The sequence below is a fragment of the Lepeophtheirus salmonis genome, chromosome 2 (assembly GCF_016086655.4).
Source record: "Lepeophtheirus salmonis chromosome 2, UVic_Lsal_1.4, whole genome shotgun sequence".
Classification (NCBI taxonomy): Eukaryota; Metazoa; Arthropoda; class Copepoda; order Siphonostomatoida; family Caligidae; genus Lepeophtheirus; species Lepeophtheirus salmonis.
The window spans coordinates 22,222,832-22,248,805 of NC_052132.2; the positions used below are offsets into that span (position 1 = coordinate 22,222,832).

Sequence of the window (25,974 nt, forward strand, 5' to 3'; positions counted from 1 at the left end):
TACATATGTGGAGTAAGAAAAGATGATTAAGAAGGATATACGTCTGAGGAACTAAATACCGAGTGTTCCATTAAAATCTGAACACTTAAAAATTTAAAACTTCAACAAGATATAATTTATTACTTAAGTACATGAGCTCTCCTAATCATTAATGTAGCCACTCTTAGTGCCAATTATGACTTCCAGGTGGTGGCGGAAGGCTTGGAACCTCTTCATATGAAATTCTCTATCATGGCGTCCTAGTACTGGCTGACAGTGGTTTTAAGGGCCTCTATGTTCGGATAACGGACACTGCAGGTGTTCCCTCAACTTTAAACCAAATGGTGTAGGCGAGAAGGTTGACATCCGGGCTGTAAGGGGTCAAAAGTGTCAAAAAAAGAACTCATAAGACTCATTTATAAAAGTCTTGCAACGGAAGAGATGGGTTTCTTTTATCATTGGTGTCAAAAGTGGCCTCTTCATTATCGAACTCACTTTTTTGATAGATCTCTGGACAGTCTGGTGTGATACCTATAGAGCTCTCGTATGGGCTCTCATGGACTTGAGGGGATTACCTGGGCTGTTTTCATTACCTACTCAGAGTCCATTTTGTCTTTTTGACAAACGTTTCGGACTTCCTGACGGCTTAGACATTGGTCCTACAGACACTCAACTGCTTGGAGTACGCGAATGGAAATTCGTTGATCACGTTCAAGTGTCATTTTCTCGACTTGTACGTAAGCTAGAGAGCTCAGGTTTGTTTTGATTAGTAACTAATTGTTTATGATTTAATATATCAAAATATGATTTAATTTCAATCCTTCTAACTGAATTAATTATTGAACAAGTAAGTATTCAGATTTCAATGAACCACCCGGTTTATGTTCAATAGAGCGTTTTGATTTTCAACCTTTTTCGAATTTCGATTACGGGTAATGAGGAAAAGTCGTCATATGGTATGAAATTGACCTATGCAAAATTGCATTACCTGCATTATAATTCAAATAAAAATATTTTTACACATATAAAACAATATTATACTTATATTATAATAAATTTAGTCATTTTTAAAAAATTATAAAATAAAAAAGCTGTACCTTAAACTATATTCATGATAATTGAAGGAGAAGACACTTTTTTTTTTTTGAAAAAAATGGCAATTTTCAAAACTTAAAACCCGTTGAGCTACCTCTAAATATTTTTTAATTTCCCTGAATTTTTGCCGATTGTATTTTTTTATCAATTGAAACGGAGTTTGACCTGGCACCCGGACATTTCAAAAAAATGAAAAAAAGAAACACCTTAATATAGGGGCATCAGTGTGCCAAAAATCAGGTTTACTTTTTTATCAAAGATCTAAGAATGGGATCTCAAAGTCATGTAACTTTTTTTCGGAAACTTGGTCAATTTACGTACGTGCTTATATCTGAAACTTTTTTTAGGAATTAAATACACTACTGATATTGATTAGAAGTTGACAAACTTAAAAAAATATGAGTAGGTTATAAAGCTGGACATCATTTCAAAGGAGTTGGTTCATTCTTTTTTTTGGACTTGTAACTGTTATCTTGTCGCTCTCGTTCGTGCTGTTATCACAGTGGCGTCGCTAGTTCTATTTTAGGGGTTTTAATCCCCCAATTGTTTTTGAATTTTCTTTCAATGAATTTGGGCGTAAAAAACATCTCCCTTGATTTTCAACTTTTTTTGTAAACTTTCTTTGTACAATATAAATAATACTTTATTTGATTTCTTACACTCAACCTCGAATTGTTTAAAATAAAAGTTTTATTACAATTTTTGCAACCAACGATTTTTGATTCCATATCACTCCCAACCGTTAGACAATATAATGAAATTGAATGATAAAAATGTATATTTCTGACCTACCGGATATAAAATTATTATTGGGTAGAGGTAATAATTTAAAACCCTTGTACATAAATGAAAGTAGATATATGACTTTGAATTCAAGGTATGATGTATCTTGATAAGCCAACATAAATTATGAATTAATAAAAATAACAAGTAGTTTTCTACTACGTTGACATTAATATTTCAAAAGAAATATCAAAAAGGAAAAACTCAATTAGTAGTTGGCAAATTACGACATTCGTATAAATCATTGGATTACTCTTTAAAAACAATTTATTATTATTAAATAATTTTCCTTTACATTATTAGAGATTTAACTCACTGCTAAGCAACTCCTAGGCACATAGTATATAGAATTAAATATTTATATAAATACATAGATATATACACTATACAGGGTCTTTAGATCAAATAGGCATATTTTTCAAAAATCTTTAAATTGTCACTGAGGCCACATTTTTGTCGGGTTTACTTGAAAACTGTCTTGAATTGTATATATAAATGTTTTAAAAAAGCTCATATAATGTATTTACCTCCAATATCAATCACAGATCTCGGATCATCAGTCTCCAGAATAGCCTTACAAATATTATGAACAGTCTGGATTGGAACGCCAGTCACATTTGAGACATCCCTATTTCTCCATGTTGTGGTGGATATAAATGATATTCACGGCCCAATGCCGTTCCTCATCTGTAAATTCAATCTTCTTTATATCTGGTGCAGGTGTCACCATGATGCCAAAACTTATCTTAAGTGTATTGATATATCAACATTTCTACTGGCAACAAAAAAGACGCCATCAGAAATTTGCTCATTAAGAAAATCATCGGAGCTCGCAAGCGCCGATTTGATCTTAAAGCCCTCTAAAGTCGAGTAACCTACTGCGTTTTCTACTGGCCTAACATACTCTCCACTTAGTTTTTTTTTAATTAATGAATGTACTGTCTTATGAAGAAAAATATTCAATAAATAAATGTCAATGGAGCAATTCCTCACCTCCCCTAGTACTGATTGGGGCCAAGTGTCCTCATTTTCCTAAATGTTATATATAACAGGTGAATTAAAAAGTTTTTACCATTTTAGATGGTTCTAGAAGGTTCCTTGACTATTATTACTATGATTAAATATGGTACCAGAATATTATACAAAAATATTGGTATCGTGAAAGTACTATCAAGGACTATTAATTAAACTATACTTCTGTAACATCAAGAAATTAATAGTACAGAAAGATCTATTTAAAAAATATGCATCCGCAATGATTTTGGTTCTATTTTGTATTTTTTAAGTGATACCATTTCAAAATATTAAAATTATCTACTCATCGTGAATGGATCGCTTTAATGATTCGATCCTGGTATCTAATTCTCAAGGAAAGAGTAAAATCTACCCCCTTATGATGTCTGTTAATTTTCCTCGTATGAATTCACCTCCTGTCGTCTCTCGTGGAATTCGAACATCTCTTTAGATGGATGAACAAGTTCGAAGTATCTTCCTTTGATTGCATAGATCTTCCTTTTAAAATGCATGATGTCATGAAATTGGCATTGAAATCGGAAAAAAATATGATGATAATGCCGACTATTTGCTGCTAGTACACCCCAATAAAAAATATTTTTTAAATAGATCTTTTTTTAAATTCTACACTCAATATTTTTCTATAATATAAGTTATGATATTCCTCATCACTATGTATAAAAAACAATAAAAACATTTTTTAATCATAAAATACTTTTACATTAGTTTTATTAATCCTACTTGTAATTTGGGGATTGTTTTAAGGGTAAAAAATGACTGAACGATAATAGTCCTGAAATACTAGAATCCCAGATATTTCAGAATTCAGATGACTGAAATATTTTAAGCTGTAAAGATTGCTATTTGGTAAGGAAACAATGAATGAAAGTTACTTATCATATGATTAGGGATATTTTCCTTTTAGTAAGAAAGATTAAGAAATATCTTGCAATGTTAATGGTTCAAAGTACAGTAAAATTACCCCTTTTTATATAATTTCAGGTTGGCACGTCCTTTTATATACAAAAAATGAGAATGAATTTTCTTGGCACTTGATACTTATTTTTTCTAATTGTCTTTTTTTCTGGTCGTAATTAATGTCAAACACGAAAGATCTGTTGAACTTTATAATGAAAATATACCTATTTATTAATTCAAAAATTATTGAAAATGAAAAAACTAATTTCAGAATTGTAATAACTGTATCAAGTAATACTAGATTTCGATATGAACTTACAGAATATTTTTGTTGACTTGTTTTATCAAAGTGCTAAAAAATAGATTTAATAGAAAAAAATTATATGTGCGGAAATTAGGGTAGTACAGAAAAAGGTTAATAGAAAATTTATTTTTGAAATTACGACTTTTTAATATCGTAACACATGGGCTGGAACCTGGGCTTAACAAAGAAAAACCGGGTTTTGTTGGTTTTAAATTGGCTTTTTTTAAATAATATTTTTTTTTTGTAAACGTTTTTTGAAGCGAAGTCCACATAATACTTTTTAACACTATTGCTTAGCTTGAACAGTATTTTTTCCCATTAAGAAGCAGTTAAAAATTAAATCTCGAAAGAGTTTTATTTATTTTTTTGGAAGTATCAAAAGTAACATCAAACTTAATACAATAGTTCACAAACTAAAGAACAGATTATCTTTTAATGTGTCTACTATCTAAAAATGAGTTGAATTAAAAAGAAATAGTGCCATCGATGTGTGAAGCCCAAGGACTTTTCTGCTCATGTATCATCAATAATTTTAATTTATTTTACTACAACATAACCAAATTTCATTTAAAATTGCCACTTCCAGCCGTCACAGTTGACGTCAGACGGCGACAAAAATCCTTGACGCCGGTACGGACAACTTCATGACCGATTTGGCCCATGCCTTAACCAGCAATGCCTTAAGGCTCTCAAAATTCAAATGAGGCTTTGCACATACCTTGGCCTTAAGAATGTACGACAAAGACTAGTCGATAGGATTTAAATCAGAAGAGCATGGAGGTCATTCTTCCTTGGACAAAAAGTTCCAAAAGTTTCCCTCTGAGCAAGTTCTGGGGTGCATGAAGGGTCTCCATCTTGGTGGAAGATCCAAGACTCGTTACCAAATTCATGCTCAGTCCAGGGCTTGATGAGCCTCGAGAACCTCATCTGGATAAAATAATGCTTTCATCACTTAGAGAGAGAAACCAGCCAAGTAAAAATGAATAAACAGAAGATGAACCTGATGTAACAAAACGTCGACGAGCTAGAGATAAATATATTTTCGATTACGTTCACTCTGTGGTAATGATAGGCTGTAACTCAATAATAGTTATCAAAAGATTAAAGGCCCTGTTTTCAAATGACAACAGTAGTATTGAGTGATGCAAAATAAGTTATAATACGTAGGCATCACTTAAAATACTAAATTGGACCTCTTAGCTTTCGTCCAAAAACAGAGGGGAAAAAAGTACCAAATTAAATCCAAGTGTTAGACTATTCTTCATTTATTAGTAAGAGTAATTATAACTTAAAAACAATTATTACAAGTTGATTTAAAACAATTAAAGACAAGAGAACTACAAATCGACAATTATAACAAAATGGAGAATCTAATTTTTTGTATTATTATTCATATGTAGCTATATATATAGATTATGTTTATTGTTTGGAGTAATTGCGTTGTATTAACATAAAAATCATTTTTGATTAAAATTAGACCTCCTATCCATGACCTACACCTTTAATCAATTAAACTTTATAACATAACATTCCAAAGATCAAATAGATATATAAAACAATCACACACTAAATAATTCAAAAAAATAATAATCAATCTTCCTCGATAAAAGCGTTCCTACCTCCAAAGAACTATTTCTAAACTAGTCGTATATCTAGCTAAATCTAACAATTTATATTTGACAATGTCAATAGCATGATTCCAAGAATTATCACCCATCCTATGTATTTTCAAAGGAAATACACCAAATCTAGCTTCAGGAGGTAAAACTATTACTATTAAGTTTCTCTAATTAAGTTTTAAGTGAAGAAATATGTAGTTTGAGCAATATATAAATTAAAATCAACTCTAATTTCAAATAGATGATAACTTCACAAGTTCTACTTACTGAATAGAGATCTTTTAAGACCTCTTTTTATCTTTAAGCAACTTATTATTATAATCCAGATATAATTCAACAATTTATTATTTAGTGTTCCATAACATTATCTTACAGCTTTGTATTTTTCCTTCGGATGAAACATGGTTTCTAGAAAGAAACTTAAGCAAGATATGGTGACAAAGCGAAAAAAAATTATATTTCATTCATGAGTTCTAAGAATCATGTTACGTGAAGAAGAATATTCAGCTTACATAATATTATATTTATTATAGATTAAATTATTAGAATATAGCCTAAATACGTACTAAGCTTTTACCATGAGGAAACATAGTTTGACATATTTTTGTTTCTTTGTGAATCTTATATCAATACAGAAAAATAATATAGTGAATTAGTGGCTATCCTTTTTTTTTTTTTTTTTTTTTTGGGGGGGTCCTTCTAAAACGTTATGATCCCACCAAATTTTAACATCTTATCTTACATTTATAGGTCTGTTTTTAGTGTTATCACGCATGGAATCATAAATGGTCGAACAGACCAGTATGAAATTTAGCAAGTAGATATATAAAATAACAAATCATGTTTCTATGAAATTTTTTGGGCCTCGAAGGTCATTAAGAGGCTGCTTTTGATCAAAATAAAATCACATATCACTTCTTCCTTTCTACAGGGTGTCCACAATAAATTGGAACTACTTTAAACTTCATCCAGATCCATAATGTGGATATTCGGGGTTAAATCATACTAATATAAAAGGTTGTGTGAACAATACACTATAACTTCCACCACAATTGTTTTGACAACAAACAATAGTCATCATGGAACAAGCAAGGAGAGACGCCATCCTCGAATTGGTTTGCGCGGGACACAATCTCTTTGCTATCTACAAGCTTCTTAACTACCCCAAGACCACGGTGTACCGGATCTTCAATGCTTGGGAGGTTGAGGGGAAGGTCTGCCGCAAGGCCCACAATATGAGAAGTGACCGAATCCGCACTCCCCGCTTCCTTGAAGGCCTCCGGAAGTCCATCAAGGCTTCGCCGGGGACTTCCTTGTCCAGGTTGGCCAAGAACCGTTGAGTGAGCAAGCAGATGGTCTCCAAGACTGTGAATGAGGACCTCGGTTGCAGATCATACCGAATAAAGGAAAATATAGCAATGAAATAATTAATAGAACAATTAAGTTCGAATCAATAATAAAAAATATAAAAAAAAAGGGGGAGAATATTTTATTCGGCAAAATCTCCTTGAGACAAAATTACCAGTAGCAAAAATACATGAGGGGAAATTGTTCGTGGCAATATTACCTAGAAACCTAATTTTGGACCATCTGTAAACAACGCACAAATGATTAATAACTGACAAAACAATATTTATTTTTTGAACTGATGAGTTAAGGATGTATTGGCTAATATTAGCTCCTTATAAAAAAAAATAAGAGCATATTTTTGCCAAGAAACTTCCTTTACTTTATAAAACCCAAAATACATGTTCATATTTTTAAAATATGAAAGAAAAATCACTTATAACATTTTATTAATATTTTTTTTTCTCATTCATTAAACAGTATGTCAGTTTCAGTTCCCCGTGTATTTTTAGTTTCATATTAATTATTTTTTTTTCTCTTTGCATTATTATTTATATGTAGCAAAAATAAATGGTATTTAGTTGGTTAATATTCTAAATCTTTCATAAAAGTTTTTTTATGATAAAGTTTTTAGTAAAAATATTGATACACAATATTTGAAAATTTATTAATTAACAATTTTTAAACCATATTTTGTTGAATTCAATATTGAAAATAGAATTGAAATATAAACTACGATTAATAAATTATTCTTAAATTAATTATATGGATATCGACTTCAAATGATTCATAGCTTAAGTAATTGAAAGTAAATCAATATAGCGAATAATATCAATATAGATCATATAAAATCAAGAATTGTGCTTTCTACACCACCACTAATTAATTTAATTAATAACGTGAGTACATAACATTGCTCAATGTTATTAGGCCTCTAAAAACATAAATAGAGACAAACTTTGCTTTATTCATATAGATATATATTAAACGTATTTTTTTTTTTAATAGGACGTGCTAAGCTTTAGCTAAATATTCTTATTGTTGCATGCTTATTTCTTAGATCAAATATTCGTGCAGTTCAAAAATAAAAAGAAGATTCGATACTCGGTCGTTCGTAGACAAGTAAATATACTTAATGTATATGGACATAAAAGACAATTCCCAGCTCAGATGGAGTTATTGTAATACTATAATGTTTATTTATAATTAATCGGTGCAACTCTATCTGACAAATTAAAGGAGCATTAAAATAAATAGTGTAGACTCAAAAACGAGGCTTTGACAGGTAGAAAAATATTACAATTATATAAATAGAACAATTTATATATTTAAAAAATGAACTCTATTTTCACAACTCCCTGGTTGTTAAAACTATTTCTCCAATAATCCTTATTATATCAGAATCGATGAAAACTAAATAAAACCATACCCTTCGCATCGGAGGACATCTAGTTTCTACATAATCTTTTGGATTTACAAAATGTTTAAAAAAAATATTGTGTACTTACATTTTATAAATGATGTATAAAAATATTATGAATAAATGGTAATAAAAAAATTTGAAATAGATAAAAATATTATCCGATTTCAATATTGTAATCATATATTTAAAAAGCACCCTTTTGATAAATATAATGAAGGTTTTTTTTACATTAAAGAAAGGCTTATTTTTTACTTCTTGTAAAATGAATAGCTCGTATAAAACAATGACAAAAAAAATATTATTCAATATTATTGCAAATTGAAAAAAAAATATCCTACATATAGTAAATTAAAAAAAAAAGGTGACAATATATAAATTGTCAATACAAATTGAATAATTTTTCTATACTTATGAATGTATACCAAAAGAAAATCAATTAATCATTGAATAATAATACAGGCAATCCTTTTATAATTGAAATATTAACATACCGGGAAACATACTTACTTTTATTATACGTATTTGAGAGGCTCTGAGTGTGGAAATTAGAACTAATTGTAATTGTATAGGTAGCCATGCATCTCATGCACCTGCTGTCTTTTGAATTTTGGGCGAGAAATGTCCTCACAGAAAGATTCAAGGCTTAGGGAATCAACACTTCTTCGTACGAGTCATACTCCAATAGAGGTGGTCAGGCTACCAAGAATGGTGCATAAGATCATTTATAATGTTAAAAAGATGCTAGACCATAAAGAGGCCATAGAGAAAAAGGAGGATACCGGGAAAACAGTTCACCATTAACATGGATGCTCTCAAGGACACACCTGATCCTGTTATCGGAAGATTACAGGCTCACAGCAGCCAGGTACATCGACGTTTCCATGACCAACCCGCTCTCCTGGGTACGGGAAAATTTCCCTGACTCCAACGTCATCTTTGAGCAATATGGAGCCCAGCTCATACTACCAAAATTACTCACACCTTCTTAGATAACAACATCACATTCTTAGACAAGAGAATACGGCTGCTATAGAGTCTTAATGTCAATCCCTCAACTTTTCTTTCTCGTCGTACACCCAAAGGAGGGCCTGTAGCATCTGTCACACGAACGTTGAGTCCATGAAGTCATCTTTCGACGAGGAGTAGGCTGTCATGAACCTGAACTTAATTCCCAAGAGGCTGGTCACCATCTTTGAGGTCAATGGCGGCCGAATGGAACAATTCAATTTGATATTGGCTATGTGTCACAAAAAGATTAATAAAGATTTTTAGTAAAATCTATAATTAAAGAATGACAAGCTATTTTCTTTTTTTCTTTCCGATAGTGTAAGTTTCAAGTTTCCAAGCGGTATTTACATAGAAATAGGTATATATTTACGTATTTTTTTCTTCCTCAAGATGTTTGATGTTATATATAATCTTATCAATTAATATTTATTTAAACCCTTCTTTTTTTTGAAAAATCTAGAATTTTTCTATGTAAAAAGTATCACCAGGGGAAAAAATAGTTTTTTTAATATTTATTAGTATGATGACATTTTTTCTTAATGGCACAACTCGGCGTTATCCCACTACAAGACTATCTCTTTAAAAAAAAAAAGATCCACCGTGTTTTACTTTCAGCTGTATTCATAAATTGACTCTTGTATGATATAAAACAGCTGACTCTTATCAAAATACATAGTACGTCGTTACCTCTATTGTACCAGGCAATCTTTCTTCCAAAAAGAAACTGGCAAAAGGCCAGAAATCATTTGGTAGTTAACTAAATAAATAAATCATACCAACTGCTATTTATGTATTAGGTACTCTCAGATTGTCATTGTTCTATTAATTATCCACCATTTTTAAAATGAATTACATATATAATAATACTAAAATCCTACATAGTATTTTATTCGATACGGTACAATAATATTACTTAGTAATATTTTATTAAAAGCATAGTTGAACATTTGTATTTGTATATAATAGCCAAAATTTCTTCATATAAATAATATACATAGGCCGCTATACATATTTATGTCCTTATAATGACAATGAGAAAATTTATCATCAAAAATGGTTTTATTGTTTTTCAAAGTATTCTCCAGCATGATTTATACACTTTTGCATGCGCTCAAACAAATTATCGAAGCTCTTTTTCCACTCCGATTGAGACACCTCCAAAACATGGTTTTTAAACGCTTCAACAGCATCTTCTGGGAACGAAAATCGTTGACCAAGCATTTTTTCTAGATGTGCGGAAATAAAAAGAAGTCATTGGGGGCCAAGCCAGGGCTGTACGGCGGATGACCTATCAATTCGACGTTTTGGCCGGTCAAAAAAGCGCTGGCGCTGGTTTGAGCTGATGTGGGAGAGCTTGCATTGTCATGGTGAACAATGATTTGTCTTCTCTTGTTCGTTTTTCAAATTTCTCCCAAAACTTCTGGCAAACAAATTGAGATGTACCACTCAGAATTGACCTTTCTACGATGCTCAAGTTGAACAGTCGCCACAGAAGCCGAAGAAACAGGCGACCATTTGCTTCAAAGTGCTTCTTTCACGAACAACTTTCGTTGGATTTGGCTCGTCTTCGAAGACTCACACGGTCGATTGTTGTTTTGTTTCGGGCTCATACACATATATCCATGATTCGTCATCTGTGACGATCTTAAAGACGTCTTGTGAAGCATCGCGAGCGTATTTTTCAAACATTTCTTTGCACCAATCGACACAAGCCTTCTTTTGAGCGATTGTCAAATTGAGTGGGATCCAACGAGAACAAACCTTTTTTACAGCCCAAGGATACCTCTATCTCACGGTATGTCATATGGCAATCTTGTATTATCACTTCACGCACGTTATCAATGTTGGACGACCTTCACGGAATTTATCTTTGAGCGAGCGTCGGCCACGATTAAATTCATTAACCCAGTTTTTCACAGTGCTATAGGATGGTGATTCATCGCCATACAAAGATTTAAGTTCATCAATGCACTCTTATCGTGATAATCCACGTCGAAAGTTGTGAAAAATGATTGCACAAAAATGTTTACTACTTAATTCCATTTTTTCCCCAAATTATTTTTTTCGAGTCACTGTAAACAACACAAATGATGGTCGTACGTCAAAACATTCAGAGTACGATTATGCTACAAAAATGTCAAACTTAGCAAAGTCAAATTGTACCTGGCAACACTTAGCCTAGCCTAAGCCAAAAATATATACAGCAGGCTACGTATATACGACAAGGGATCAACAAAAAAATTGTATTCCCGTTATTTTGGAAACAGAGCATAAGTGTATTGTAACTTATTATTTTGTTTATTTGTCAAAAAGAATCATTTATGAAATAACCATAACATATCAAGGGACATGAGGGAATCGACAGCTGACAACAAAATACCAAAGGATTTTTGTTTTAGCGACGTAACGCCGTGAAAAAAAACGAACCAATAAAGAGACGTTCCTTTCAATCCATCAATGTAGATGAAGCAAAATGAATTCACAAAGGAGTTCCTTTATTATACATAAATTATTTTGTTACTTAATAAACTAAATAGCTTTAAAAAAGTTGTTAATAAAAATGAGTTATTCGTGGTACTTATCTTTATATTTATTTACCTATTTCCCATCATAAAACTATATATTAAAATATGTAATACCCTGGAGAAGTATATTAAACTTCATTTGAAAAAAAATATATAAGAAAATAATCTTCTTGAGGATCCTTCACTATCTTTTTTCAAGTATTGTCAATTTACGTCTATATAATTGTTTATATTTAGAAAAATATAAACTAAGAGTATTTACTTTTTATTCCCGAATGGACATACAAGAAATATATCTTGGAAACGAGTTAATTGTTCAAAAAAAAACTTGGTAGTCTATTAATAATTGTCAATAAAGATGGATCTATAAAATATTTGGGAAAGGTACATTTTTGTCAGGATTAAAAATAAAACGATGGATAGAAAAAAATATTATTAAAATAAATAGGCCTTAAGGTAAAGGCCCTAAGAAAATAATTGAGCTATCTCATGATATAAGTGATTTTTGGAACACAAATGCTAAAATAAACTTAAAACTGCCCAACAAAATGTTATGAATAATGAAACGGGCGGAGCCAATACCCCAAAAAAAAAAAAATGATATATCTATCAGACAAGTCAATTAAAAACAAGAATGACATTGAGAGTATGTCTTGAACAAGGAAACGAGTGATGCAGAAAAATGTCACATTGAGTGACAAAGTTTATAAAGGCCTTATTTAAATGTTTAGTTATTATTATTTATTTATTTTTGTAATTATTGAAAATAGAGAAGTATTTCTAAAGCTTCTGGAGTCCAAGTTTTGCTACTTAACCCAGTACGAAACACTATTTGAAATACAATTTAACAACTTTTCTCAATTTGGAGAAGTTGATTTTGTCTCGAGGGACATACAAGAGTTGAACAATTTCAAATTTACTTTCAATTAATTTATCATTCGTTACAAAAAAAAATATCATGCCCCCCACTTTTTAAATTGGATGAATTAAAAAAGAAAATGTAACTCTTAATTATATATAAAATGTGTTGTTTTTTTGTTTTGTTTTTTAAGAAGCTTGCGTTATCTTTCAAATGAGGATATTTTTAAATATTATGCTTTAGGTATATAAAAAAAGAACCAGTAGTAACTCATTTTTATTAGGAACTTTTTTTGAAAGCTATTGCTATGGTAACCTCAAATTCATAATTTGTCATTTATATATATACATGTGTAGGAGGTAAACCTTTAGTTGCGGATTATACTTCTGAGGCTCACAGTAAGAAACTAGTCTAATAAAAGTTATGTGTTATAAATAATGAAGTAGTGTGTAATGTCAAAAAGTAAAAGGTAAAAAAAGAGAATTTTAAGTAACTAATTCCTTAATTAAATAATAATTATGAAATTGAGTTTGGCGTGTCCATTTAATACAACCATGATTTGAGAGAGGAATTTTTTCTGCTAAGAAAATAAATTTGGAAATACAGGGGAAAATAATTCTAAGACATGTAATAGAAGCATTTTACCAGTCACTATGTATATTTAGAGATGGGGTTTTTTGTTGAGAATAAAGACAGTTTAGAGACTAAATAAGGAAAAAAGTTAGGTAAGTGTGCTTTTTTTTGTTCATTCTTTCATAGATTGTCCTGGTATTAATATTTCTCTTTAAAAGAGCAATTCCCACTTAGCTTTGGTATATATTTTTTTTTTAAATATTAAAAAATTATTATATTTATTCATAAAAAATATTATTTTTCTTGCTCTATTGCTACTTTCAATGTCAAAGGTTCTCCTCATTATAGTAATAATTCATTTTCTTCACATCAAATCATATAACAGGCAGCAAATGTTAACAACGACCTGAATTTAATTTAACGGTCTCCTTGTGTTCTGCAAAAATATCATCCTATGTATATGATATATCACGTACTTGCGGTTGTACCATGAGATTGCCGGGAGTAATTAGGCGTCTGCTAAAAGGTAAATTATCCTTTCATAATATAGAAGATAACTCAACGAGAAATACTCAGTGCTACTCTCTGTTTTTCATGAACACACCACACGAAAATACTCAATACTTATATCAATTCATACGACATATTCCGTCCTTAAGAATGAAATAATACTAATAAGGGATTGAGAAAGAAAAATTAATATAATGGGATGACTGATATGCACTTTAGTATTTAGAGCGTTTAAAAATAAAAACAAACAAAATTCATTTTAACATACCAGCGTTTATATTTAATTGAAATCATAACATATACTGCAAATACACATGAATTATGATATACATTAGAGACCAATAACAAAAACAAACAACATACTTTATACGGGTCTTCTATATACTGTACATCCTGTACATACCCATTTGATGCTAGATGAACACACCTCCAATATTTCATTATCCAACTACATTGTTATTTCTTCGATCAGAAAATATTAATGATATACATCATGGAACACTATTCAGTACACCCAGTCACTTGTTCTGATATATACATACAGGCAGAAAAACTTTATTTTATTAATATAATTATGAGATGCAGGTGTCAACTAACAAAATATTAATTAACGCAAAAAGCCGCATAGCATATAATTCTGGTAAACAAATATACGACGCTAATACCATATGTAATTCATTATACATGCCAACAAAATTAAAGTTTTCAAAAATATATTACTAGAGTTGTATAAACGATAACCTTAACGCGTCTGACATTTTTTTCTAGTCGGTAATTTTATTTTCAAAAACTGTTAAACTTAATTCTTGAAGAGAGAATATTTAAGTATAAAGTAATCAATATTGATTGTACCCATAAATGAGGAATAGTAATAGTAGTGGTTTGTCATATTAATCATACCTGTACTTGTTGTACGTGTATAGAAAATTTATGTTAAAAACATTATATATTGTAATTTTTAAGCCTTAACAATGTGTCTTGTTTGTACCAAGGAACGAAAATCCCCTGATAAATATTATGTTGGGGAAAATTTAATTTTGTATTTCTCGCCCCTTTTTTTTAAACAAAGTAAATCTTGGTTATTTTAGGCCAGATTGGACCATACGATAAGGCGTTGTAAAGGGTGAGTGTATACTACAAATACTTTTTGGAAATTTAAAATTATTTCATTTTATATGTCACGTTGCAACCATTCATTTACATCAACTCCTAAGTCATCATAAATGGCTCACTTATAATCCTTCACTAAGAGAGACGCTTGTGCCAAGAGTTGATTACTTCCTAGGTTATTTATGTTTGGATCCTCTTCGTCACACGAATCAATATGGATGTTACTATTATTAGCAGTTATTGGTGGCTGGATGAAGATATTACTATCCCTTCCATGTTCGATATCATATTCGTCAGGTTCATCCAAATATTCAAGAACCTCAGACAAATTTAGCTTTTTTTTCGAAGAATCCATAATAATAAGAATGTATTGATAAACACAAATGTTGTAATATACTCATAAGTAATAGAGCTATTTTAAAGATGAAGACTAATCAATTTCATAAAAAATAAAAGAGATTAAACACATCCTACTATTATGACCACAAAGTACTTTTGTCCTCTAAAACTTCCCTATAAACGTAGACATAAAAAATCAATTATGAATAAAACCCTATACCCTCCTGTTACCAGCTTTAGTTTAAACTGACGCTCGAAAACATCAATTTTTGTAGCTTATACTGTTTGTATTTAGAAAATTTATTTTTTCAAGAGGCAATATAGATTATAATTAATAACTTATAAGATTTTTTACTTTAAAAATTAATATATATCCTACTTAAAAACCCATTGAATTTTGTATAAATCATTTTTCGTTTCCAATAAACATTTTTAAATATCAATTACATAATATTAGACTTGTTCAATCAAAAAACTCAATTATTGGGAATTGAATAATTACATATCAATCTGAAATTTAAAGTCATATGTATTAAAAAAGTACTTATGAAACCGATAAAAAGAATTTCAGTTTAAACTGACAGTGGGAAGAAATGGGTTAAAAACATGTTTACAAGTAAAATATTTTTATAATCAAATAACAATTATCTTTTTATATATTTTTTTTGTCATTCTACTTTCTTTAATTGCATCAGCAATAAGTAATTGCCCCTAGACCGTTTATTGAAAAATTTATTAAACTTAAGTTGAGAAAATAAAATAGTTTTACCTTTTTAATTATTTTCTTTTTTTACAAATTATAAATAGATCATACGTCAATTTCTAAATTCCAACAACTTTTTCTTGCTCTCTGTTTCTGTAATTTGAAATGGAATAGCTATCGTCTTGAATCACCAGAAGTTTTCCTCTTTTCTAGCTTAGCCCAAAAAGTCTTGTTCTATCTTTTTCCTCATTATGTTCCATCGTTAACCAATTTGCTCTTTCCATAATCAAAAGCCAGTATCTGATTCTTATTTTTATCTGGTTTCTGCAAGAATCTTTTGCCTAGACTCATGACGTCAAAATAATGACCAAGAATATTTGATAAAAAACCGTGATAAATTTAGGTCATCTAAAGTATATTTTGGAATCTGTGAGAACGTCGGTGTTTCATAGTGAGAGCCATGCCTCTTGCAGCAGGGACTATGTTCTAAAGTCAGTAATTGTTATACCATCTTTGTTTTGATGTCGTTTCCAACTTAATTACAAAATAATGATAATAGTACGAGTTTTTCAGTTAGGTACTGCAAATGTGAAAAAAATGCCTGGATTGCTGCATATCCACCAGTTTTATCGATCTTCTTGTAACTTGATGCAGACTAGAAGGAGAGGATTCAAAGGTGCTGCTGAAGGAAGTGGAGAATTAAACCACCAAGACACCGTTACCAAAAATTTGACGTATGCACTAGTAACTGTGTCCGTATATGTGTTCAACTGACGTTATTGTAGTACTATGGAAAGGTCCATCCAAGGGGGGGGACTGCAACACTCAAAATGTGTTTATTTTCTGTGCATGTTAGAATATGAATACAACATTTACATTATATATTTATATTATATTAAAAGGATAATTATTAAGAAAAAAAAGAAGACAAGTTTTCCTTTAATTTTCTGTACTGAAGTTTAATAATGTATATTTTATTAAATAAGCGGTGCAGGAACGATCTCTTATTGCAATCTACAATCAAGGAAATTAGAGTTAGAAAAAAAAATTACAAAACACAATAGTATTTTTTTGTTCATAGCAACATTTTATTTTCTAATACAAGTATCGCACGCAAAAAGTTTTGCTTCATAAGTGTTTAGAAATTGCAATTGCGCAAGAGGTAAACTTTAACCCAAATTCGGTAAAATTTTGTACTTATATTCTAATTACCTAGCTGCAGTACCAAAATTAGGATCTCTTGATTCGGAAAAGGATTTTTAATTACAGAGACCACTGCCTCATCCTAGTGTACACCCATGATAGATGTATTAACCCGGCTTAACACTGATAATTTTTTGAGGAGTATTTGTTAAACTCATCGAGACTGAGTCGATCACTTCCTAGCCACCTGATTACTTATATCAATAATGTATGTAGTATAGCTTCAACTAACATACAAGGGATGTATGAGGCCAAATTTAGGAGGGAAATCCTACACAGTGACCCAATGTCTGGCACACTATTCAATTTTGTGATGGACATGGTCTTTGCAGATACTACAATAGTTGACCCCTTAAATTTTTCAGTCAGTTACTATAGGAAAAATGCAATAAGCAGATGACACTACACTTTGTAGTAACCATATTCACAGTTTGCAACGAAATCTGGCAAGCTTTGAATAGAGTGCAGCCCTGGTTGGATTATCCAACAAATCGGGCCTGCTCTCGCTCAACATTAATAAGACAAAGAAGGTATTTTTAGAGGACAAAAAGGTTAGCTTAAGGGGTCATGACAGATTAATAATAAACAAACAACCTAATAAGGCATATAAATATCCAGGCATCCGACACTCAGCCTTTAGAATTCAAACACCATCAGTAGCAGAAAACGTTAAACTAAAACTAAAAAGGCTAAGTCAAGCATAAATTTTTAATTCTTAATGAAATATTACTACTACGGTACCTGTATGCTCAGACGAAGGGGAATGTAATAAATGCATACCTAAACAAGTCTCAAGTCATACAGAGACATTTTGTAAGGAAGATAACAGGCCTCTTCCACGATGTCACAAATAGTTTCCTTGAAAGTAGAGTAAGAGGGGTAGACCAGGCCTAATGAATTTATTGAAAGTATATTGCTTTTCGTTCAATGCAAGAATTGATAATTTAAGTAGTTTGGATAATAAATATATAATGGAAATCCAGGACTATTTAATAAACTTAGAGTCAAATATTTTGATAAAAAATGTTTTAAATAAAGATTATTAAGAGAAGAAGGAACCTAAAAATCTTATTGGATCGGTCGACACCAAAATTCATAAATACTCTCCACAAGCAATGGGCCTTAGGAAATGGTTCACGGATAGAACCATTCCTGTGTCGAATTATGAATTTCGACGCACTTGTAAAGTAATGGCTGGCAACCTTCTAACCGAGTCTAAAGTTGGTAGGTTCAGAGATGACGTGGCGGGTAACAAGTGTGAATCGTACAGTGATAGGGTTAAAAATTTTGACCATATTCAACAGTCTTGTGTCAGGACGCATGGCTTCCAGATATTAAGACACGATAAATTAGTTGGTTATATAAAGTATTACCTTACCAAACATGGGGCCAGGGTAATTTCTGAGCCTATTTTTGAGGTCGATGGAGTACTAATGAAGCCAGACATGATAGTAACTAAAGGAGGGCAGACCTCCTTGGTCCTTGACCCAACCATACCAGGAGAAAGTACTGATATGCTAGACGCATATAATGCAAAAATGTAGAAATGAAAAGCTCAGCAAACTAATTACGGATGAATATGAAGCTAGTACTGATTCCAAAATTCTAAACCATGGAATTGTCTATAATTAGTCAAGTGCACTATTTGAAAAATCATTCTCAGTGCTAAGGAGCTAGGTATGGACAAAAGGGAATGGGCTTACATTGAGCTTAAAGTGCTCAATGATTCATATAAGATATGGGCAGGGGAAAGATCAAGACCAGATCTTGTAGTTTAGGTACAGTCTATAAATAAATAGTATTATCTTATTGTAAACTCACTATTCGATTGATATGTTGTTTAGTATAAACACAGATGGGAGGGATCCCGTCTTATAGAGAGATTATAGAAGTATAAAACTTAGTGATTGTTCATCCTTGAAAATAAGTAAACGATATTAAAATCAAAGCCCTACCTTCCGAATCCATGGACGCTAGTTATAACAAAGCACCTGAACACAGAACTATTACGCACGTTATAAACATTACTACTGATGCATCCTCGTCATATTAGCTATCAAGCTACTATGTAGTGCAATTTGTTGTGTGACGTGAGGATATTGAAGAAGAGAAAAGGAGGATAGGATATCGTAGTACAGCGGTCGTTAAAGTAATAAATATTCTTGCCAGTCAAAATGGCGGTGATCGTTCCTAATGTGGACTTAAGAAGGGGGTAGTGAAAGAAAAAAGGAGGCAGTTGCACATCTCGTCTTCTAGCTGGTCACCCATAGGCCATATAATATCCTCTAATATGGCTGAACATTGTTCTTTCTTCTTCTCGCCCACAATAGTTCGGAGCGAGGGGGGGGGGAGCAAGAGAGAAGGGTTTGTGTTGGAATTGGCTTAATTAAATAAAACACTTATAAACCCTATAATAAGATTTAAAGTTACAAAAATTGGTGCTAATAATTAAATACTGTTGAATGCCCCACCCAAAGATTATACAAATACTATGTTGATTTTATTTTTCTGGGCTTCTTCATAATTACGAAATATTAATTTGTATTTATTATTGTATGAGGTATAATATTTTATGAATAAATAATTGTGGGGGGGTAGGAATTTCGAGACGAGTATTCTCTAAAGTTTCAGCATTAAAATAAGTCACTTTTCAATTACTAAAGTTTAACCCCTTGGCATAGGACCCAACTTAGTCCTAAATGGCGGTACTGAGAATACTTATCTCGGATCCTGCTCATACTCAAACAATAGAGTTGAAGACTGACATTGGAGTAATGCCAACCCATAACTCCTTGGTACATACGGAGTGAGAGTTGTGTTTGTTTTCTTGCTCTCATGGCTTCTGTTAATGACACTTAAGCTCCACTTCTCCCAAATATTATTCAAATTAGTCAGAGCTACCATGCCATTTTATGTTATTTTTACCTAAACACAGGGCATATTTTTTAAAACTCTACTAATTACGAATATCTAATAAGTTTTTCGTATTAAATCTGGTTTTAAAGAGTTTTTGATTTGATTTTTTTACTATTTTATCCCCCTTTTATGGCTTTGAGACAACTATTGAGGAAGAAAAAAATTGGGAATTCACATTTAAATTGGTTTATTTTTTGCAAAATTGTATGTTTATTTCAAATGTGAGCTTATATGTTATGTGTAACCATCTTATCCTGAGAAAAAAATTCTATATATTAAGAACCACCATTTAATTTGAATTGAATTTTACCTTGGGTTTTCAATTGTTTTTTATGTCGAATGAGTTTTTTGACATGTAAATAGTTAAGATTTCATTTACAAAAGTGTATTTGGCCGGGTTGCAATATATCTTTTTTTTTCATTTTTATTGGGGAAATAATCCATATCGTATTAAATAAAAATTCCAATGTTCAACAATATATATTTTTATTATTTGTTTCCTTTTATTCAAGATTTATAATTATCTCGGATTATTTAAAAAAAAAACAGTACTAATCCTTGAGAAATTTCTTGTTTAGAAAAATTAAATCGATATTGCTACTTAACTACCCTTCTTAGAACCAGTAAGAATAGAAAAGCGTGCGAGCAGAAGAGAAGAAATACTTATGGCATCATTGATTAAATAATATACATCTTCTTCTATCAATCAAGAACGTCATCATTCCCGCCTTTATTATTCAATATTAATATAATATTAGATGGTGATAGTCGATAGAGAACTGAATAAAATGCCTAAAATAACGTCGCCTTCTGTCTGGATTTCTGAAAATGGAGGCCCAGGAATTTGGGAATTACTTACCAGATGAGAAACAGATGGTTTGTCGGATTTGTCGAAATAAATGTGCCTTTGGTCTCCTATCTAGAATTACACGCCACTCATTATTCTCATCTCATATCAAGAGAATGGATATTCATCTAAAAAATCAAGTTAATGATGAATACATCAAGTCAGACTTTAACTCTGATCTCACAAAGATGCTTATTGCATGTAATATAACCTTATCAATTGCTAATCATCTATGTTCAAAAAATTTATGGAGAAATACACGAGTAAACCTATCCCTTCCCGAGGAGCCATCATTAAATTAATGGAGGATGTTGGTACTGATGTCATTTATAGAAATACATATAAAAATGTTTTGAGTCGTCCACACCAAATGACGATCAAGTTATCAGTAAAAAGTATAAAATATTTACTAATTTCGAAATGAAACTCTGAATTTTGTACTATCTAACAGTAAGTATTAAATCTTTTTTTAAATCTAACCCTAAAATATGATTCTATTTTAGCTAAACATATCAAGAATAATGATACACAACTCATTAAATAGTAAAAACAACTGCTTAAATGGTCACAACAACGGGGGTAGTAGCTTTGGATGGTTCGCAACTAGTTTGTCTGAGACTAGTTTCTTTACTTAAAGACTTGGGTATGATCATTAAGTTTTCCAATATTACATAGTCAATAAATATTACTTTTTTATCACTTAAGGCTTAGCTATGGTTGATAGGCTTCATGGTGTTCAGAAAACTCATAAAAGGCAAAAACAACTGCTTAAATGGTCACAACAACGGGGGTAGTTGCATTGGTTGTAGCATTATAATTACCAATTGTGTATATATGTTGTTATATAAGCATAAATAGCGGAGAAAAAAATCTTTTTTGATGCTCTTAATAAGGAGTAATATCGCCGGACATTACTACATAATTAGCTTTTGCTCTAAATCTTTACGATGTCATGTTAGAAAACTACAATAAGTCAAGAATGGTTGCCTGAATTGTCTTATCAGTTAAATTTGACTGCATGGATTAACTTTTCTTTTTTTAGATAAATATGAAATAAATGAAAGTGGGATTCTAAAAGCTGTTCTTACTAAGATTGGAAGAAGATATTGATTTAAATCTAACATTATTTTATGATTTTGACATTTACTTTATTATTAATAATTATTAAAATCTCATCGGTAGAAATATATATATCCTGTGTACAATTGTATATGCAACTTGCACATAAGGAAAAGAGGTGATGATCTTTTTGATTAAACTCCACGTCTGGCTTGTATTTTGCAACCTCAAGTTATGACATATTGAACTGAATTCCGATGTTAGAACAAGAAGATATTATTTGGATCAATCTATTATTTCAATATTCTGTATTTATAATTTATTGTTATTATTAGTTATATGATTCTAATTGTTTAATTTTGTATATTTAACTTAAATGTATGATGGTTTATTTTTTAGTATGTAGATTATATTTAATTTAAGCCTTCTATTTTAAATTTGGAACTTCAAATATATTTCGAAATACTCTTATTTTGTCGTTTTATTAGTTATTTTTCTGAGAATATGGTTCACAATAAATTACTATTTCATGGAGTGTGACGTTTCCAAATCTACTGTAACGGATAAAAATCGTCTAAGTCAATTATACGTAGTATATCTTTATTAAACATTTTGCTAATAAATACTTTCGTTACACCCTCAAAAATCATAATAAAGCAGGCAACTGATAAATACTGATGTGATTATCAGTGATAATCACATCAGTATTTTAAACAATGATACCATGTGTCTTTCTCCCCCTGTCTCCTCGCACGCGTTTTTCTCTACAATATTATCAACTATAGTTAATGGAGGCCCAGGAATTTGGAAAATACTTACCGGATGAGAAACAGATGGTTTGTCGGATTTGTCGATATAAATGTGCCTTTAGTCCCCTGTCTCATTATCCTCATCTCATAACAAGAGTATGGATATTCATCTATAAAATCAATTTGACGATAAATACATCAAGTCAGACTTTAACTTTGATCTCACAACGATGCTTATTGCATGTAATATAACCTTATCCATTGCTAATCATCTACGTTCAAAAAATTTATGGAAAATACAAGGGTAAACATATCCCTTCCCAAGGAACCATCATTAAATTAATGGAGGATGTTGGTACTGATGTCATATATAGAAATACATATAAAAATGTTTTGAGTCATCCACACCAAATGATGATCAAGTTATCAGTAAAAAGTATTTACGAATATCGAAATGGAACTCTGAATTTTGTACTATCTCACAGTAAGTATTCAATTTTTTTTTAAATCTAACCATAAAATATGATTCTATTTTAGCTAAACATATCAAGAATTATGATACACAACTCAGTAAAGGGCAAAAACAACTGCTTAAATGGTCACAACAACGGGGGTAGTAGCTTTGGATGGTTTGCAACTAGTTTGTCTGAGACTACTTACTTCGCTTTAAGACTTGGGTATGATAATTAGGTTTTCCAATATTACATAGTCAATAAATATTACTTTTTATCACTAAAGGCTTAGCTATGGTTGATGGGCTCCAAGAAATGGTGTTCAGAAAACTCATAAAAGGCAAAAACAACTGTTTAAATGGTCACAACAACGAGGGTAGTTACATTGGGTGTTGCATTATAATTAACAATTGTGTATATCCATCATGATAATAGTATGTTGTTATATAAGCATACCTAAATAACGGAGGGAAATCTTTTTGATGCTCTTAATAGGGAGTAATATCGCCGGACATTACTACATAATTAGCTTTTGCTCTAAATCTTTACGATGAATTTATTTATAACATTTTTTTATTAGTATATTTATTGTCTAATTTTATAATTTTGACATTTACTTTATTATTAATAATTAGTTAGATCTCATCGGTAGAGATATAACTATCCTGTGCACAATTGTATATAGCAACTTCCCCATGATGAAGAGGGGTGATTATCTTTTTGCTTAAACTCCACGTCTCGCTTGTGTTTTGCAACCTAAAGTTATGACATATTTAACTGGATTCCGGTGTCAGAACAAGAAAATATTATTTGGATCAATCTATAATTTTAATATTCTGTATTTATAATTTATTGTTATTAGTTATATGATTCCAATTGTTTAATTTTGTATATTTAACATGAATGTATGATGGTATATTTTTTATTATGTAGATTATATTTAATTAAAGCCTTCTTTTTTAAACCTGGAACTTCAAATATATTTCGAAATACTCTACTTTGTCGCTTCATTAGCTATTATTCTGAGAATAAGGTTCATAATGAATTACAATTTCATGGAATGTGATGTTATAAAATCTACTGTCACAGATAAAAACGTCTAAGTCAACTATACGTAGTATATCTTCATTAAACATTTTGCTAATAAATACTTTCGTTATACACTCAAAATCATAATAAAGCAGGCAGATGATAATCACATCAGTATTTTAAACAATGATACCATATGTATTTTTTCCCCCTTCTCCTTGCACGCGTTTTTCTCTACAATATTATCAACTTTAGTTATGAGTAACTTATTGTCTATAGGTAATTTTTGATTTACTATTTCAGATAGGAAAAATAATGAAGAATAAATAAGGTAATACAAGGTGTGTGAAAATATGCCGAAATCCCGGAAAGCGTATATTTAAAAAAATAATGTATTGATAACAAGCAAGATAATTATAAGTATGGAAATATTGTCAAAATGCAGGTGAGAGTAATCTTTAAAATAATATGTTGCTTATAGCAAAATATTAGGTAGATTTTTGTTGGAGAAACAGGAAAGGTAGATCTATGCCATATTGCCGAATGGACTCATCCCTATTGCGTGTATCGTTTTTCGTGGGGCCTTTAAGGTAGAGGTTGAGTTCTTAAAGGCAATGGTGAGTGATTGCCCCATCACCTGATTGGCTAATTTTTACTCTGGTCTTTCATTTGATTGGCTAACACAATCAGAGAATTTTAGGCAATGTTGAAAAAGATTTGGGCTCCATAGAGAAAAAATTCTTTTAATTTACCAAAAATTGTATTGTCCGTACCCTGACTCTTGCCTCAGATATATGATGTCTACAAGCAAAGTAGAAAACTTTTTGTCCAGGTTTGTCTTCAATCAATTTTACAGAGAATATATATAAGAAAATTATAATAATATTTTAATCAGAGAATACCTAAAGAGAGAGGGGAAAAAATATAAAAAACAAGCATTTTTTAATATCTGGTGTAAAATTTACCTATGGGCAAAAATAAAGGGTTAATAATATATTTATACAAATTGAAGCACAGTTTATTGGCTTTGATTTGATATCTATATGAATGCTAAACGACAAGCCATTGCAAAGCTATACTCAAAAGAATAGAACCAATCACGGTTTTGTTTGTTTTTTTGCCTTTTTTTAGAGCCACAAACAATATTATTTTCAAGGCACTTGCAGCAGGCATAGTTACGGTACAAAATCCAAATGACTAGTAAATTTAGTTTTTATGGACCTTGGAAAACGGGAAAAGGTGAAATATCAAAAGGTTTGAAAAAAAAAAGTTAAAATTTGAACTGGTCAAGTGTACATCTTCAAAAATAAGCCAAATGGGTACTAAAGAATAAAATTCAATTTGATGTCGGAACATGTCAACGTGAAGTTTCTTGTTACTTCTTTAGTTGAAAAGGATGGTGAGATGCCGTGGAGTAACATGAGATTTCGTTTTGATGTTTCAGAGGTTGTTCTTTGTCTGCATATATTTTAAACTCCAATATCGAAAAAAAATGTAAATGTAATATTTTTCAATATTACCGTAAAACCCTTAGTTAACGGTGTTCTTGTGCATCGAAATTTAAATATCAGAAATTGTACATTAAAAGGAATGTAATTGATTTCCTCTTG

The 25,974-nt window shown here is 30.9% G+C and overlaps 1 protein-coding gene and 1 long non-coding RNA gene across 3 annotated transcripts in view; one reads left to right on the top strand and one right to left on the bottom strand.

Moving 5' to 3' along the window:
* The window catches only part of LOC121132634 (uncharacterized), a 225,924-nt gene extending 206,462 nt beyond the window's left edge, over positions 1 to 19,462 (bottom strand). The window contains exon 1 of the mRNA XM_071886701.1: positions 19,268 to 19,462. The gene's annotated coding sequence lies outside the window, so the exon portion shown is untranslated. The remainder of the gene's footprint in view (positions 1 to 19,267) is intronic.
* Positions 19,463 to 20,857: 1,395 nt separating this feature from the next.
* Positions 20,858 to 24,317, top strand: LOC139904783 (uncharacterized). Of its 2 annotated transcripts, none has more exons than XR_011778984.1 (3): positions 20,858 to 21,525; positions 23,421 to 23,560; positions 23,622 to 24,317. It is a non-coding gene; the product is annotated as an uncharacterized lncRNA (long non-coding RNA). The 2 variants fall into 2 exon arrangements; XR_011778983.1 differs by lacking the exon at positions 20,858 to 21,525 and adding an exon at positions 22,942 to 23,367.
* Positions 24,318 to 25,974: the final 1,657 nt, after the last annotated feature.